At 42.0% G+C, this 14,023-nt stretch overlaps 1 protein-coding gene across 8 annotated transcripts in view; it reads left to right on the forward strand.

Annotated features, from left to right (window-relative positions):
- Window positions 1–3,424: 3,424 nt before the first annotated feature.
- mios (missing oocyte, meiosis regulator, homolog (Drosophila)) overlaps window positions 3,425–14,023 on the forward strand; it is a 53,329-nt gene continuing 42,730 nt past the window's right edge. The window contains exons 1-2 of one of the 8 annotated variants that reach the window (XM_078238134.1): window positions 3,432–3,497; window positions 5,714–5,816. The gene's annotated coding sequence lies outside the window, so the exon portion shown is untranslated. The other 7 variants (XM_078238123.1, XM_078238152.1, XM_078238182.1 and 4 more) reach the window with 7 other exon arrangements.

Consider the following 14,023-nt stretch of genomic DNA (forward strand, 5'->3'; position numbering starts at 1 on the left):
GAGCAAACTGTTGACAGCAAGTAACAGAATGCAAGAAATGCTGCAAGTAAGAGGCTAAGCTTCAAGGAGGTTTTCACTACAAATCAGACCCAGAATATGATATTGGCAGTAAATTAGAGATATTTGAAGATTGTGGTACAAAAAAGTGGAGAAAAGAGTCACCTTCAATGTGTTACACAAATGGTAAAGTACGATGGCCATCCTTAAGTGAGTCACGTGACCCATTTCATATTCTTCTTTTTGGGAGCAACAACAAAATCAAAACGCGAATTGAAAAACATCAGAAAATTTAACAACTGAGGAGGATGACCAAGAAATCTTTTCAATTTGGACAAGATGAAAGAACATCTAATGTGGTCTATCGTGAAATATTTAATATTTCAACAAACACTGAAAATGGAGGCAATGATGCTGAGAATGAACAAAATGATGCTACAGGTGTTGCCTATGACACTGGTGATGATGATGAAATATTCAGAGCATTACCAAATATTGAACAAATAGGTGTAGATGTAGATTTTAATCTTGAGGATTTTGAAAGTGACACTGAGGATGTAAAGAATGATTAATAGTAATCATACAGTTAAAAATGTAAATCCAATTAAACCAGAATCAAGCCAAGTAAAACAGATGAAAGCAAATTAATTGTGAAAATAAATATTTTTGTCAAATAGTTTTTTTCAGGATAAGTTTGTGTGAATTTAGGTATCTGTGTTTCACATTTGTGGGATTAAAATTGTTAATTAAAATAATGGCTGATTTTCACATGCAACACAAATGTCTGGTAGCTCTGTGAGGTCTCAAGGCCATACACATCTATAAACCCGGCAAAGGGGCTGGAATAGTCATCCTCAACAAGCATAACTATATCAACAAATTACCTGCCAGTCTCAATGACGGGTCCAAATTTGTATCCATTGGACTGCCGCTAAAGATGATAGGACAGCCCTGCTCAAAAACAAGTTAAAAAATAGTCTGTTGGACTTATGTAAGAGTAACAAGCTGTCAGGTGATACATATAATAGGATTCACCCTCATAGCTCACTATGTCCATATATGTATGATCTACCCAAGGCACGAAAAATTGATGTGCTTTTACATCTTATCTTATTGATGACTAGTTCTGCAATACTATTAGGTGAGTTGCTACAACCAGTTCTGAGCAAATTTTCCACATACATGGTGAAGGATTCCTTCACCTTTATGAAGACAATACTGACAACTTGCACATCGATAGCAATGCTATGTTCATGTGCTCATTTGAGATTGTTCACCAATGTGTCGTTCAAGGAAGACACAGACAGTTGCACCGTGTCACTATATCATGGAGATCTAGATGGACCACAAATATCTGAACCTGTATTTATTGAACTTGTGAATTCAGCAACTCGTGCAATTGAATACAGTTTAAACAACATCATATGTGCCCAAATAGATGGTGTTGCCATGGGGTCCCTCCAGGCTGAGCTCCCCCTGTCGGATTTCATGAGAAATGTGAACCTAGCCTCCTGCATATTTCTGATATAAAGATGATATATTTGCTATAACTGAATCCGCAGCTGCATATAAGAACTTTCTTACACAACTGCACTCAAATTGACCTTTGAAATGGAGCAATCAAAGGAACTCCAATGCGCTAGTTGAGCAATCTACCAATGGGTTATCTATTATAGTCTACCACAAGCCTACCTTCACTGGTTATTATGTGCATTGGGATTCCTACAGTTCCATGTGCTATAAGATTGGCCTTATCAGCCACCTTGTAAATAGGATCCGCGCTATTTGCTCACTATGCAAGCTTGATGCTGAAGCTTGATGCTGAAACAGGGTGCATCAAAGTCATTCTGCGGGGTAATGGCTACCCTGATCAGATCATCACTTGTTGTATATTGCTCAAACCCGTGAATGGGCCTAAGGCCACCACTTTCTGATGGAAAAGTGTCCAGTCTACCTTAATCACCCTGGAAGGGTAAGGTATTGCAAATATTTGGGCAACAGGTAAAACCAGCAGTATTATGCAGTAGCAACATGAGTACATGCCTTACATACAGTATTATGCAGCAGCAACATGAGTGGTATTCTCCATTAACAGGATACTGCTATCAAGCTATAAAAGATGTTCTGCCGAACACACAAGTGAGCAATGTGGTAAATGAATTTCAGTGCCATTTTGATGCCAGGAATATAGGCCATTCATCCCAATGATTGGCAGCAGATTGTATCAAACAGCATGTCCTTTCGGCTGTTTGCAACAGGCAAAGTATTGATTACCTAATCAGCCCGTCCAATATTAGATATGATTTTGCAACTGGACAACACCTGCTAAATGATCATGATTGTGATAAGAATTACACTGAAAACAAATTTAAGATTGTCAGTCGGACTTGCAATGTGACTTACTTAAGCTTGCTAGAAGCCACATATATTCACTCGCAGGGGCCTGTCCTTTACAATCCAAAGGAACACATCCACACTTTGCACTTTTTTCAACTAAACAAAAACTTCCCTGGTTCATTCCCCAGGGCAATGCCTAGACCAATCAGAATCCACCTGCTTTAAACAAAGCTGGGCAGTTAACTGTTCCATGCTGTATTCTCCATGGCAATGCCTCCACCGATCAGAGTCCACTTTCAAACCAATCAGCACTCTTCTCATGCAGAGAGAATTGTTCCGCTGTGGTTTTCAGAGCTACCCAATGAGTGTGAAATTAAATTTTTTTATAGCATGTCTCTATTTTCAGCAAGATTAAAGTAACAACCCCACACATTTACCCCACTAATCCCCCTAACCTACATATCCTAGGACACTAAGGGACAATTTAGCATGGCCAATCCAACTAACCTGCACCTCTTTGGACTGTGGGAGGAAACCGGAGCACCCAGAGGAAACCCATGCGGACACAGGGAGAACATGCAAACTCCACATAAGACTGGAATTGAACCTGGGGCCTTGGTGCTGAGGCGAGCAGTGCCATTGAGCTCAGATGAAGGTTCATCCAGACTCGAAACATTGCCTCTATTCTCTCTCCACAGATGCTGTCAGACCTGCTGAGATTTTCCAGCATTTTCTGTTTTTGTTTCAGATTCCAGCAAGTGCAGTATTTTGCTTTTATCTTAGTGGTAACCATTTGTGCCACCGTGTGTGCATGTCATTAAAGCTGGCAGGACAGGTGGAGAGGGCAGTTAATAAAGCATGCAGTATCCTAGACCTTATTAATAGTGGCCATAGATCAAGGAGATCATGATGAATTTTGTGAACTTTGTTTTAACATTAAAATGTATTTGCGTTCTTTACTTTCAGTATTAGCCAATGTTAGCAACTGGGTGCCTGTCCCTGCACCTGTCCATCACCAACCACGTGCCTCCCGGCTCCCTGATGGCGCGCGGAGCTGGGCGGTTCGCTGACGTCAGGGTCACGTGAATAAACACAACGCCCCGCATGCGTGGTAATGGCGGCCGGGTCGGGTTCGGTGTTAACGCTCCGGGGGCAGGCGGCGGGTGAGTGTCGCGCCTTTGGCCTGCGGCTGGCCGCTAGTTTTCCGGGGGTGGGAGGAGATGGGTGTGAGTGAGTGCCGCTTGGTTTTTTGAGGCCCGAGTGCCAGCCAGAGCAGTGGAGGGGCGGCTGACTGCCGGGATTTAAGCGGCAGTCACCGCCCGCTGGGCTCCAGGCCTCTGCCCCCTGATCGCAGTGCCCGGGCAGCACTGAGTGCCTCTGATTCTCCTCTACCCGACTCCCGCTTAATGGACTCGAACCCAACGGGAAAAGATGTGGCTCTTTTCCAGATCACGCAGCTGCCAGAGAGTGTTGGAAACTTAACCAATAGTAAAGTGCTGAGAAGAGGACGTTCAAAGACTTTCCTTTTTCACCTCATGCAGAACTCTTTAACAAATGCAGGGTTTGTCTATTGCGGGCTGGTGTTTTCAAAGCACCGTACTCTTTCCCCCCCCCCCCATTATAATGCTGACCACACTTAAAGCTGCTTCGTTGACTGTAAAGCATTTTGCGATGTACGGTGGTCGTGAATAGCTCTATACAAAATCAAGAGTTTATTTGGGATGGATAAACTCGCTTAACATTACCACTTCGAATCTCGTTTGAATTATACACGGGATACCCTTTCCAATTGCTGATTCAAACTTGGTTGTTGCAAGCAGGGCTGAAAGGCATATTTATTAATTATATCAAAGTCTGAATACATACTAAGCTTGTAGTGTGAAACATATATTGAAGCATTTCTGTGGTTCAGAAGTTCTAACCATGAGCCAGCAGAACTTCCTGCAGATCATGTGCAAGATCGAGACTAATCTGTGGCAAAAGGGGAAGTTGTTAAATTGTAGGCAGGCAGTGGGCTTTAACTGGAGATTCATTAGTAGGTGCTTGAGGGTGTAGTTTGGCATGAATGCCTGCTTCTTTGCTGTGGTTAGGTCTGCAACCAGGTGTCCCTAGATAGACATTGCATGCTCAATCAATATGCTTGAAGCTTTCTGTGACTGGAGGGCATGGAATCTGGAGTGCAATATCAACTCCATGGCATTCTCTGCCAGCGTCAACTGGAAGAAATGTTCTAAACGCTTGTTGAGGTAGTGGCAGCAGGACTACCTGCCAGAGGAACTCCAGGCCTATTGCTTTGAGGACTATCCTCCACCTCTATCTGGGAATATACCTTAGCCCTGCTGATAATCTAATTTCCCCCAGGACCTGTATTTCAGCACCCCTTAATGCTTGTAGCAAAAGTCATGATGTGGAGATGCCGGCGTTGGACTGGGGTGAACACGGTAAGAAGTCTCACAACACCAGGTTAAAGTCCAACAGGTTTATTTGGTAGCAAATACCATCAGCTTTCGGAGCACTGCTCCTTCGTCAGATGGAGTGGAAATGTGCTCTCAAACAGTGCAAACAGACAAAATCAAGTTGCAGAATACTGATTAGAATGCGAATCCTACAGCCAGCCAGGTCTTAATGGTACAGACAATGTGGGTGGAGGGAACATTAAACACAGGTTAAAGAAATGTGTATTGTCTCCAGACAGAACAGCTAGTGAGATTCTACAAGCCCAGGAGGCAAGCTGTGGGGGTTACTGATAATGTGACATAAATCCAACATCCCGGTTTAGGCCGTCCTCATGTGTGCGGAACTTGGCTATCAGTTTCTGCTCAGCGACTCTGCGCTGTCGTGTGTCGTGAAGGCCACCTTGGAGAACGCTTACCTGAAGATCCAAGGAGTGACTGGATCTTCCAATTTGGAGATCACTTTAAGCTGTCTTAAGTTTGTCTTTGCGTCCAGATGGTGACTTTGTCTTCAGTCATTATAGAGATATCTCTGTGCATTGAAGCTCCTCCTGGATGGTGTGCATGGCTCCAATTGTTGCGTGTATTTGATAGATTTTAGACAACAAATGGTTGTCCTGTGGAAGAATGTCATGCAATAATCAGTGTAAAAGATGGATAATTCAATTTGGGAATCCCTAGGTCAATGCTAGTATTTAAATTACTGGATTTTGTTTGTGTCTCTTGAACAAGCTACTGGTGTTCTGTTCTCAAGAGAAGGAAACCCTGATGGGTTAGATGTCTAGTTTGTTGAAAAATATCCAGGTTCACTATCATTTCCTTTAGCCTTTGTGGAACAAAAAGGGCATTCCAATTATATTGGATTTCAGAATTGTACTGATGTTCATGCTCAATATCTGAACCATGTTCTTTTTATTCTTTCACAGGGTGTTGGTGTCACTGGTTAGACCAGCATTTCTTGCCCATCCCTACTTTCCTTTGAGAAGGCTGTGGTGAGCCACCTCCTTGAACGGTTGCAGTCCATGTGGTGTAGGTACACTCACATTGCTGTTAGGAAGGGAATTCCATGATTTTGATCCAGGGACAGTGAAGGAATGGTGATATAGTTCCAAGTTAGGATGGTGTGTGGCTTGGAGGGGAACTTGCAGACGGTGGTTTTTACATGCGTATGCGGCCCTTGTCCTTCTGGATGGTAGAAGTCGCAGGTTTGGAATGTGCTGCTGAAGGATCCTTTGTGAGTTCCTGCAGTGCATCTTGTAGATGATGCACTTTGTCACTGTGCATCGGTGATGGAGAGAGTGAATTTTGAAGGTGAAAAATGGAGTGTCAATCAAGTGGGCTGCTCTGACTGGAAAGATTAAGGATGAGCGAAGTGAATTCAGAGAAGATGGAGATAATGATGAATCCAAATAAATTGCAAGGGTTACAAGGAGTTTTAACTTGTGATGAATGTGTTGGTCACAGATTCCGAAGTATGCGGAATAGATCACTTGGTGATTCAGATAACCTTTTAACCATTGAGGATTGATGTAAGGTTAAGGAATATAAAAGTACTTATTATTTTACATTTGATGACAACACATCGAGGTTACTAAAGTGTGTCGTACTTCCATATAAAATAGCTGCAGTAAGAAGTCTCACAACACCGGGTTAAAATCCAACAGGTTTATTTGGAATCACGAGCTTTCGGAGCTCCACTCACCTGATGAAGGAGCAGTGCTCCGAAAGCTCGTGATTCCAAATAAACCTGTTGGACTTTAACCTGTTGTTATGAGCCTTCTTGCTGTGCCCACCCCAGTCCAACACTGGCATCTCCACATCATAAAATAGCTGGAGTAAGCTGTTTTATAAGAACTGATGTATATCATCTATTCTGTTGAGTCAATCTTTTATGTAAAAGGCCCAAATGGAATGTGACCCAGAACATTACATGGTAATTATTTCTGGGAAGTTAGTTGATCTGCAGTTTACCCAGTCAGGACATTAGTGTAAACCCCCCCTCAGCAAAACCTGAAGTTTCTAATTATTGTGTTCGACAAGTATTAATAGCACCAGGTAATTAGCTTTAAAAACAAGTAAATTAAAGTTAAAGTTTATTCATTTATTAGTCACAAGGAGGCTTACATTCACACTGCGATGAAGATACTGTGAAAATCCCCTAGTCGCCACACTCCGGTGTCTGTCCGGGTACACTGAGGGAGAACTTAGCATGGCCAATTCACTTAACCTGCACAGCTTTGGACTATGGGAGGAAACAGGAGCAGCTGGAGGAAACCCATGCAGGCACAAGGAGAACATGCAAATTCCACACAGTGACCCGAGGTGAGAATCGAACCCAGGTCCCTGGCGCTGTGAGGCAACAGTGTTAACCACTGCCACCATACCGCCCAATTACATTGGCAAAGAAGCACAAATGGTATAAAAACGCAGGTAAAAGGTTGAAGAGTGTGGTGTGGTTGAAAAGTATCTGAGATTAATAGAAAATATTGAGTTAGAAATCTATATTTGAAAGAAGTTTTAGAAATAGCCCCCAATCCCACGGTAAACCTTGGATTGGCACGTGGCTTTAAAGAGGTGGTTGCCATGGATCCAAAAATATGTGAGAAGGACAGAAGTATTTTAATTTTGTAGTGCTGGATGACCAGACTTGGTCTTTCTGCAATAATACTTGGTGCAAAAGGATTAAGATGGGCAAAATGGACAGGGACTGGACCTTGGGCCCAGGGAAGTTTCAGGTTCATAAAGTAGATAAATTTGTCAAAACATGAACCTTATGGCTAGAAGTACAAATGGTAAGTCTGGAAGTGACTCTTGTGTCAGAAACAATCATGAACCTGAGAGGGAACCTCCGATAGTGCAAGAGGGAGATCTGACAGTAGTAGTCGCAACAGATGTAAGTACAAGTAGAGGTGGTAGCTTAAATAGATTGGACAATGAAATAACGGTCTTGGTACAGAGCTAGAGGAATTTCCCATGATTGTGACACTTCTGCGGCTACTAATAATCTTGGAGTAGTAAGAGAGGCTAAACGAAGGAATATTTGGAAAGTTTGGATTTATTCTTGGATACCAGATCAGGAGTGAGCAGCTTTGGTACAAGTGGATTTGTACTAACAAAATCCTTGCAGATGGTATTTAAGGCATAAGTGAAGCTAGTTGCTAGGGATTTTAAAAATTCTATGGGTGATAGATGTTAGTGTGAACTATCACACAATTGAAGTAATCCTAAAAATATTTTAAACTATTTTAGTTATATATTCTTGGAATCTATATCAATCAGCATAAAAATTGCTGTTCTGTGAGGAGATGCTTTTCAACTGGGAAGTGATTCTAAAACCAACCAAAAAGCCAGCAGATGCAGAAGGAAAACTATGGAAACCAAACAGTCGGGCGGCATGGTGGCGCAGTGGTTAGCACTGCTATCTCAGCCCCACGGATCCGGGTTCGATTCCTGGCTCAGGCCACTGTGCAGAGTCTGCATGTTCGCTCCGTGTCTGCGTGGGTTTCCTCCAGGTGCTCCGGTTTTCTCCCACAGTCCGAAAGATGTGCTAGTTAGGTGCATTGGCCATGCTAAATTCTCCCTCAGTGTACCCAAACAGGCGCTGGAGTGTGGCGACTAGGGAATTTTCACAGTAACTTCATTGCACTGTGAATGTAAGCCTGCTAGTGACACTAATAAATAAACTTAAACCAATAAGTCAATGGCCTGCTTCCAGGGTCTGGTATTTTTCGTGAGATTTGTTCAGCTACGACTTGGTTTTGTTGAATGAATAGCAGATCATGCAACGTCTTAAGAGCCACAATGCCATTACTTGAGCATTCGCAGCAATAAGAAACAAGACCGAAAACACCTTTTTGCTGTTGTGGGAAAATTACCACAGGGGTCAGACTGGAGGTTCAATAATACAGCTTTATTTCGGACACGAAGCTTCGAGGGAGAAAGCACTGGTACTCCGCAGTACTTGGCAGCTACCTTCTCAATAATACAATAGTAGTCGATCATTTTTATACTTCTCAGACAATGGATAGTCCGGACATTAGTCATTTAACACATCGTTATAGTTGAGTAGACAGATCATGGTGATCGGTAGTTAACACATTGTTCCAATCAGACAGGTACAGACATGGGCATTTAACATCGCATTGTTTCATAGAATGGATACATTCCCTCTATCAATGACTGGTTTCAGCCTTTACATATAGTGATTGGTTTTGCTGCATTTATGTATTTCTGTTCCCATCTATGGCTGATTTTATTATCAGACCTTACTTTCTTGGGTCTGTCCTTATCTTTAAAGTGCCTCAAGCTCTTACTGGCTTCCTGCAGTATCTGATTCCTGCATGTTTAACTTTAAGTGACTGTCTGTCCTGCATGTTTGAACTTTAAGTAGCTGTCTGCGAAAAGTCAGTGCCTGTTTAATGTCTCTTTCCTAGGTAACCATTTTATGTGCCAGGCAACCATTTTGTGTGTCAGGTACCCATCTGTGATTTTCCCCACTACATTGCTAACAGTCACACATGTATGCGTATTAATATCATTGAAAGAGGACATCTGATTAACAACACTTGAGAGTTTTTACAAAAGTTGTGAACTGAATTCTGCCAGAAGCTGACTTTTTATATCCTCAATCTGCTGACTGGTGATTTCATGAGGTAACAGAAATTGGAAGGTTTGTTTTAGCTTGCAGCCGATGAAAAAAAATCCACAGTAGACCTCAAGAGCTTTGTGGCAAAAGAAAGTAACCAGCACATTAGTTTGGAAATATTGAGAAAGTAACCAGAACAGGGGACTGAGGCATCCACAATCAAACAATGGTAAATTAAACCTGAGAATAGCTGGAGCTGAGGAGAATTAAAATGTCAGAAGCTGCAGCTTGACATAGATAGGATGCAAGACTGGGCGGAGAAGTGGCAGATGGACTTCAACCCGGATGAATGTGTAGTGGTCTATTTTGGCAGGTCAAATGGGATGAAGGAGTATAATATCAAAGGTAAGACTCTTAGCAGTGTAGAGGATCAGAAGGACCTTGGGGTCCAGGTCCATAGGACTCTGAAATTGGCCTCGCAGGTAGAGGAGGTGGTTAAGAAGGCATATGGTGTGCTGGCCTTCATCAATCGAGGGATTGAATTTAGAAGTCGGGAGATAATGATGCAGCTTTATAAGACCCTCGTCAGATCCCACTTGGAGTACCGTGCTCAGTTCTGGTCGCCTCATTACAGGAGGGATGTGGAAATGATTGAAAGGGTGCAGAGGAGATTTACAAGGATGTTGGCTGGATTGGTTGGCATGCCTTATGAGGATAGGCTGTGGGAGCTCGGTCTTTTCTCCTTGGACAGACGAAGGATGAGAGGTGACCTGATAGAGGTGTACAAGATGTTGAGAGGTATAGATTGGGTGGATTCTCGGAGGCTTTTTCCCAGGGCTGAAATGGCTGCTACGAGAGTACACCGGTTTAAGGTGCTGGGGAGTAGGTACAGAGGAGATGTCAGGGGTAAGTTTTTCACTCAGAGGGTGGTGGGTGAGTGGAATCGGCTGCCGTCAGTGGTGGTGGAGGCAAACTCAATAGGGTCTTTTAAGAGACTTCTGGATGAGTACATGGGGCCAAATAGGATTGATGGTTATAGGTAAGCCTATATATAAGCCTAGGTCGGTAGGGACATGACCGGCGCAACTTGTGGGCCGAAGGGCCTGTTTGTGCTGTATTTTTTCTATGTTCCATGTTTTAAAATGGTTTCCAGAGAACTGTGCCATGCCTATGGATTGTCCTTATAGAGGTAAATAACGTATGTCTTGTAAGGAAAAGGTTTTGGGGGTAGTGGAGAGTTAGAGTACAACTGTTTGCATAACATATGTAGTTATATTTTATGGTGGAAAGACTGCTTGTTTTTCTTTTAAATGCAATCTTGTGGTGAAGTTCTGTTGATATTACTGGGTGTTTGGATTTCTCTCTCAAAAATTGAGCCATTAAGAGTTTTCCATCTTGGAAGGAGTAATATACTTTCCACAGTATATTTTTCTGATGTGGAGATGCCGTTGTTGGACTAGGGTGGGCACAGTAAGAAGTCTCTACATCAGGTTCAAGTCCAATAGGTTTATTTGAAATCACGAACTTTTGGAGCGCTGCTCCCTCATCAGGTGAGTGCTCCGAAAGCTCCAAATAAACGTGTTGGACTTGAACCTGGTGTTGAGACTTGTTATATTTTTCTCCCACTGCTTTGCACAGTGGCACAAAAGCCCATCACTATATATATCAAAGCTGTCAGATTGATAATCATTGTTGGATTGTAGCCTTCATACCATTGTGGAAGGATCAAATCAGATTGGGAGGCAGTCAACTCAATAATTAGGAAATACCTTCTGCTGATCAGACCTTCCTTCCTTTGCATCAGGAAAAGCTGCAGTTGCCCTTTGGTACGATCCATAGGCGAATTGTAAACCAAATTTACTGAATGACCTCTGCAAATTAAGAAATTACCAACAAGGTTCCACTATCTGTAATTTATACTGTTAACGCTAATCAGAATCCACATAAACATTAAGTAATGGGAAAGTTTACGGTCAATTCAAAATATAAATTACAGATAGAATTTGTAATTTTATAATAGAGTCTTTATTGCATTACTCCCTGAACAAGTGTGGCACCACTTGTAATCTCACTGCCTTTCCAACTTGGTCTCCGGGATGTTGAATTTCCACTTAATGGATTTAGTCCTCGAGTTACCTTCATTCCATTGTTGTGGGAAAAATGCCACTTGTGAGTCAGACTTGAAAGTTTCAACAATACAGTTTTATTAAACGAAGCTTCGTGGAGAAAAGGCGCTAACAAGCAGCAAAACCTTCTCTTCATGAGACAATAGGAGCAGTCCATCTTTATACCCTTTACACAATAGATGGACCGGACATCTAGCCATTATCACATCGTTGTAATCATGTAGGTGATCGATCGTTAAACACATTGTTGTAGACAAATACAGACAGATACAGACATAAGCATGTTAACATCGCATTGTTCTATGAATGGATACATTTCCTACGTCAGTGACTATCAATTACTTTAGTTTCGGTCTGTTCATACAGTAGTTTACAGTAATTGGTTTTCCTGCATTTTGTATTCCCGATCTCACTTGTAGCTAATCTCTTTACCAGACCCTTTTGTCCCTATTTCCACTGGCTTCCTGCAGTATCTAATTCCTGCATATTTTAATTTACAACTAGTTGTCTGAGTGTCTTTAATCCTAAGTAATTGTTTGGGTTAAGAGTCAGTGTCCGTTTAATGTCTCTTTCCCAGGTGACTGTTTGTGTGCCAGGCCACCATCTTATGTGTATCCATCTGTATATTTTTCCTCCTTCACCATCATGAACCTGGAGACTGTCGTCACCCAAACTTCATATTCCTGCAGAATCACCTAGGCTATGTTCATAAAGTATTGATGGCATATATTTCCCAGAGACTACTTTTAACTGACACCTTTAATAACCTCATTAAATGGTCTGATCAGCTCTGGCAAAATTGAAGCATTGCTGTAGAATTGTCTAATTTACAATCTTTGCTCTAACCCTGTCTTCAGCTTTCTCTCTTAAACACACAATTTCTTCCAAATGTGCCTTCACTGTTATCTCCCCTGTTCTCCTTTGTCTCTACAGCAATAACTTCTGTGTCTGCACAACCTTTTTGTGTCGTCCTTCTAGTTGGTACTGCTTTCAGATCAAGGGTCGCCAGGTCACATGGACCAGTATTTATTAAGAAATTACATTTGATCCCTTTACAATTGATACAAACTCTTAAGTCATTTTCAAACATTCTTAAAAGCAATTATAGATTCCATGGACAATATTTAAATTACAAATTTTCCTGACTGCACTTCTCCTGGGTCTCAGGTTTATCACACTTTTCAAGCTCATTGGTAGATTTCTATGTATTGACTTGCTTGATGGTTTGAAGCTCAGGAATCGCATTTAATTGTGTTTTTTATGATGGTACCTGTTTGTGACGGTGACTATTTTATTAAGGAATTTGAGCAATTCAATTGCCCTGATTTGAAGCACATACTTTATTCCACCGTGCATGTGTTTTAGGAGTTTATATTCAAACCACACTTTTATCTTGTGGCAAAGATATGATTGAATGCATTTAACATAGAAACATAGAAGATAGGAGCAGGAGAAGGCCATTTGGCCCTTCGAGCCTGCTCTGTCATTCATTACGATCATGGCTGATTGTCCAACTCAATAGCCTAATCCTGCTTTCTCCCCATAACCTTTGATCCCATTTGCCCCAAGTGCTATATCTAGTCATCTCTTGAATACATTCAATGTTTTGGCATCAACTACTTCCTGTAATAATAAATTCCACAGGCTCACCACTCCGTGCTAAATGGTCTAACCTGAATCCTCAGATTGTGACCCCTGGTTCTGGACTCCCCCACCATCGGGAATATCCTCCCTGCATCTACCCTGTCTAGTCCTGTTAGAATTTTATAAGTCTCTATGAGATCCTCCCTCATTTGTCTGAACTCCAGCGAGAACAATCCTAACCTAGTCAATCTCTCCTTATACATCAGTCCCACCATCCCCGGAAACAGCCTGGTAAACCTTCGCTGCACTCCCACTGTTGTTTCTGTGAAATATCTATTGAATTTCCTTTTCTATATTTAATATCTAGTAAAACTTTAACTTCATAGAATCATAGAAACCCTACAGTACAGAAAGAGGCCATTCGGCCCATCGAGTCTGCACCGACCACAATCCCACCCAGGCCCTACCCCCATATCCCTACATATTTACCCACTAATCCCTCGAACCTACGCATCTCAGGACACTAAGGGCAATTTTAGCATGACCAATCATCCTAACCCGCACGTCTTTGGACTGTGGGAGGAAACTGGAGCACCCAGAGGAAACCCACGCAGACACGTGGGTGCTGTGGGCAACTTGAATGCTGCACTCTCTCTCAAAAGCCTTGTATTGGACTTGACACAACTCCCGGGCAAAGGTATCCTGTTCACAGAAAGCATATCCTGCTGCCTTGAGTGTGCAATACGATTAGTTTTTTGGAATGCATAAATAGCATTTTGTCAACCCAAGTGCCAGAATGATTCATTTCAACTTTTACTAATATCTTGTTGACAGTTTTTCAAAATTTCATGAAAAGCCAGAGGGAAAATATCAAATGATTTATTAGTTCAAACCGTGATTTTTTTTTAATATACACGTGAAAGGGGAAAACAGCTCCCTTT

Source organism: Mustelus asterias, chromosome 2, assembly GCF_964213995.1.
Source record: "Mustelus asterias chromosome 2, sMusAst1.hap1.1, whole genome shotgun sequence".
Lineage (NCBI taxonomy): Eukaryota > Metazoa > Chordata > Chondrichthyes > Carcharhiniformes > Triakidae > Mustelus > Mustelus asterias.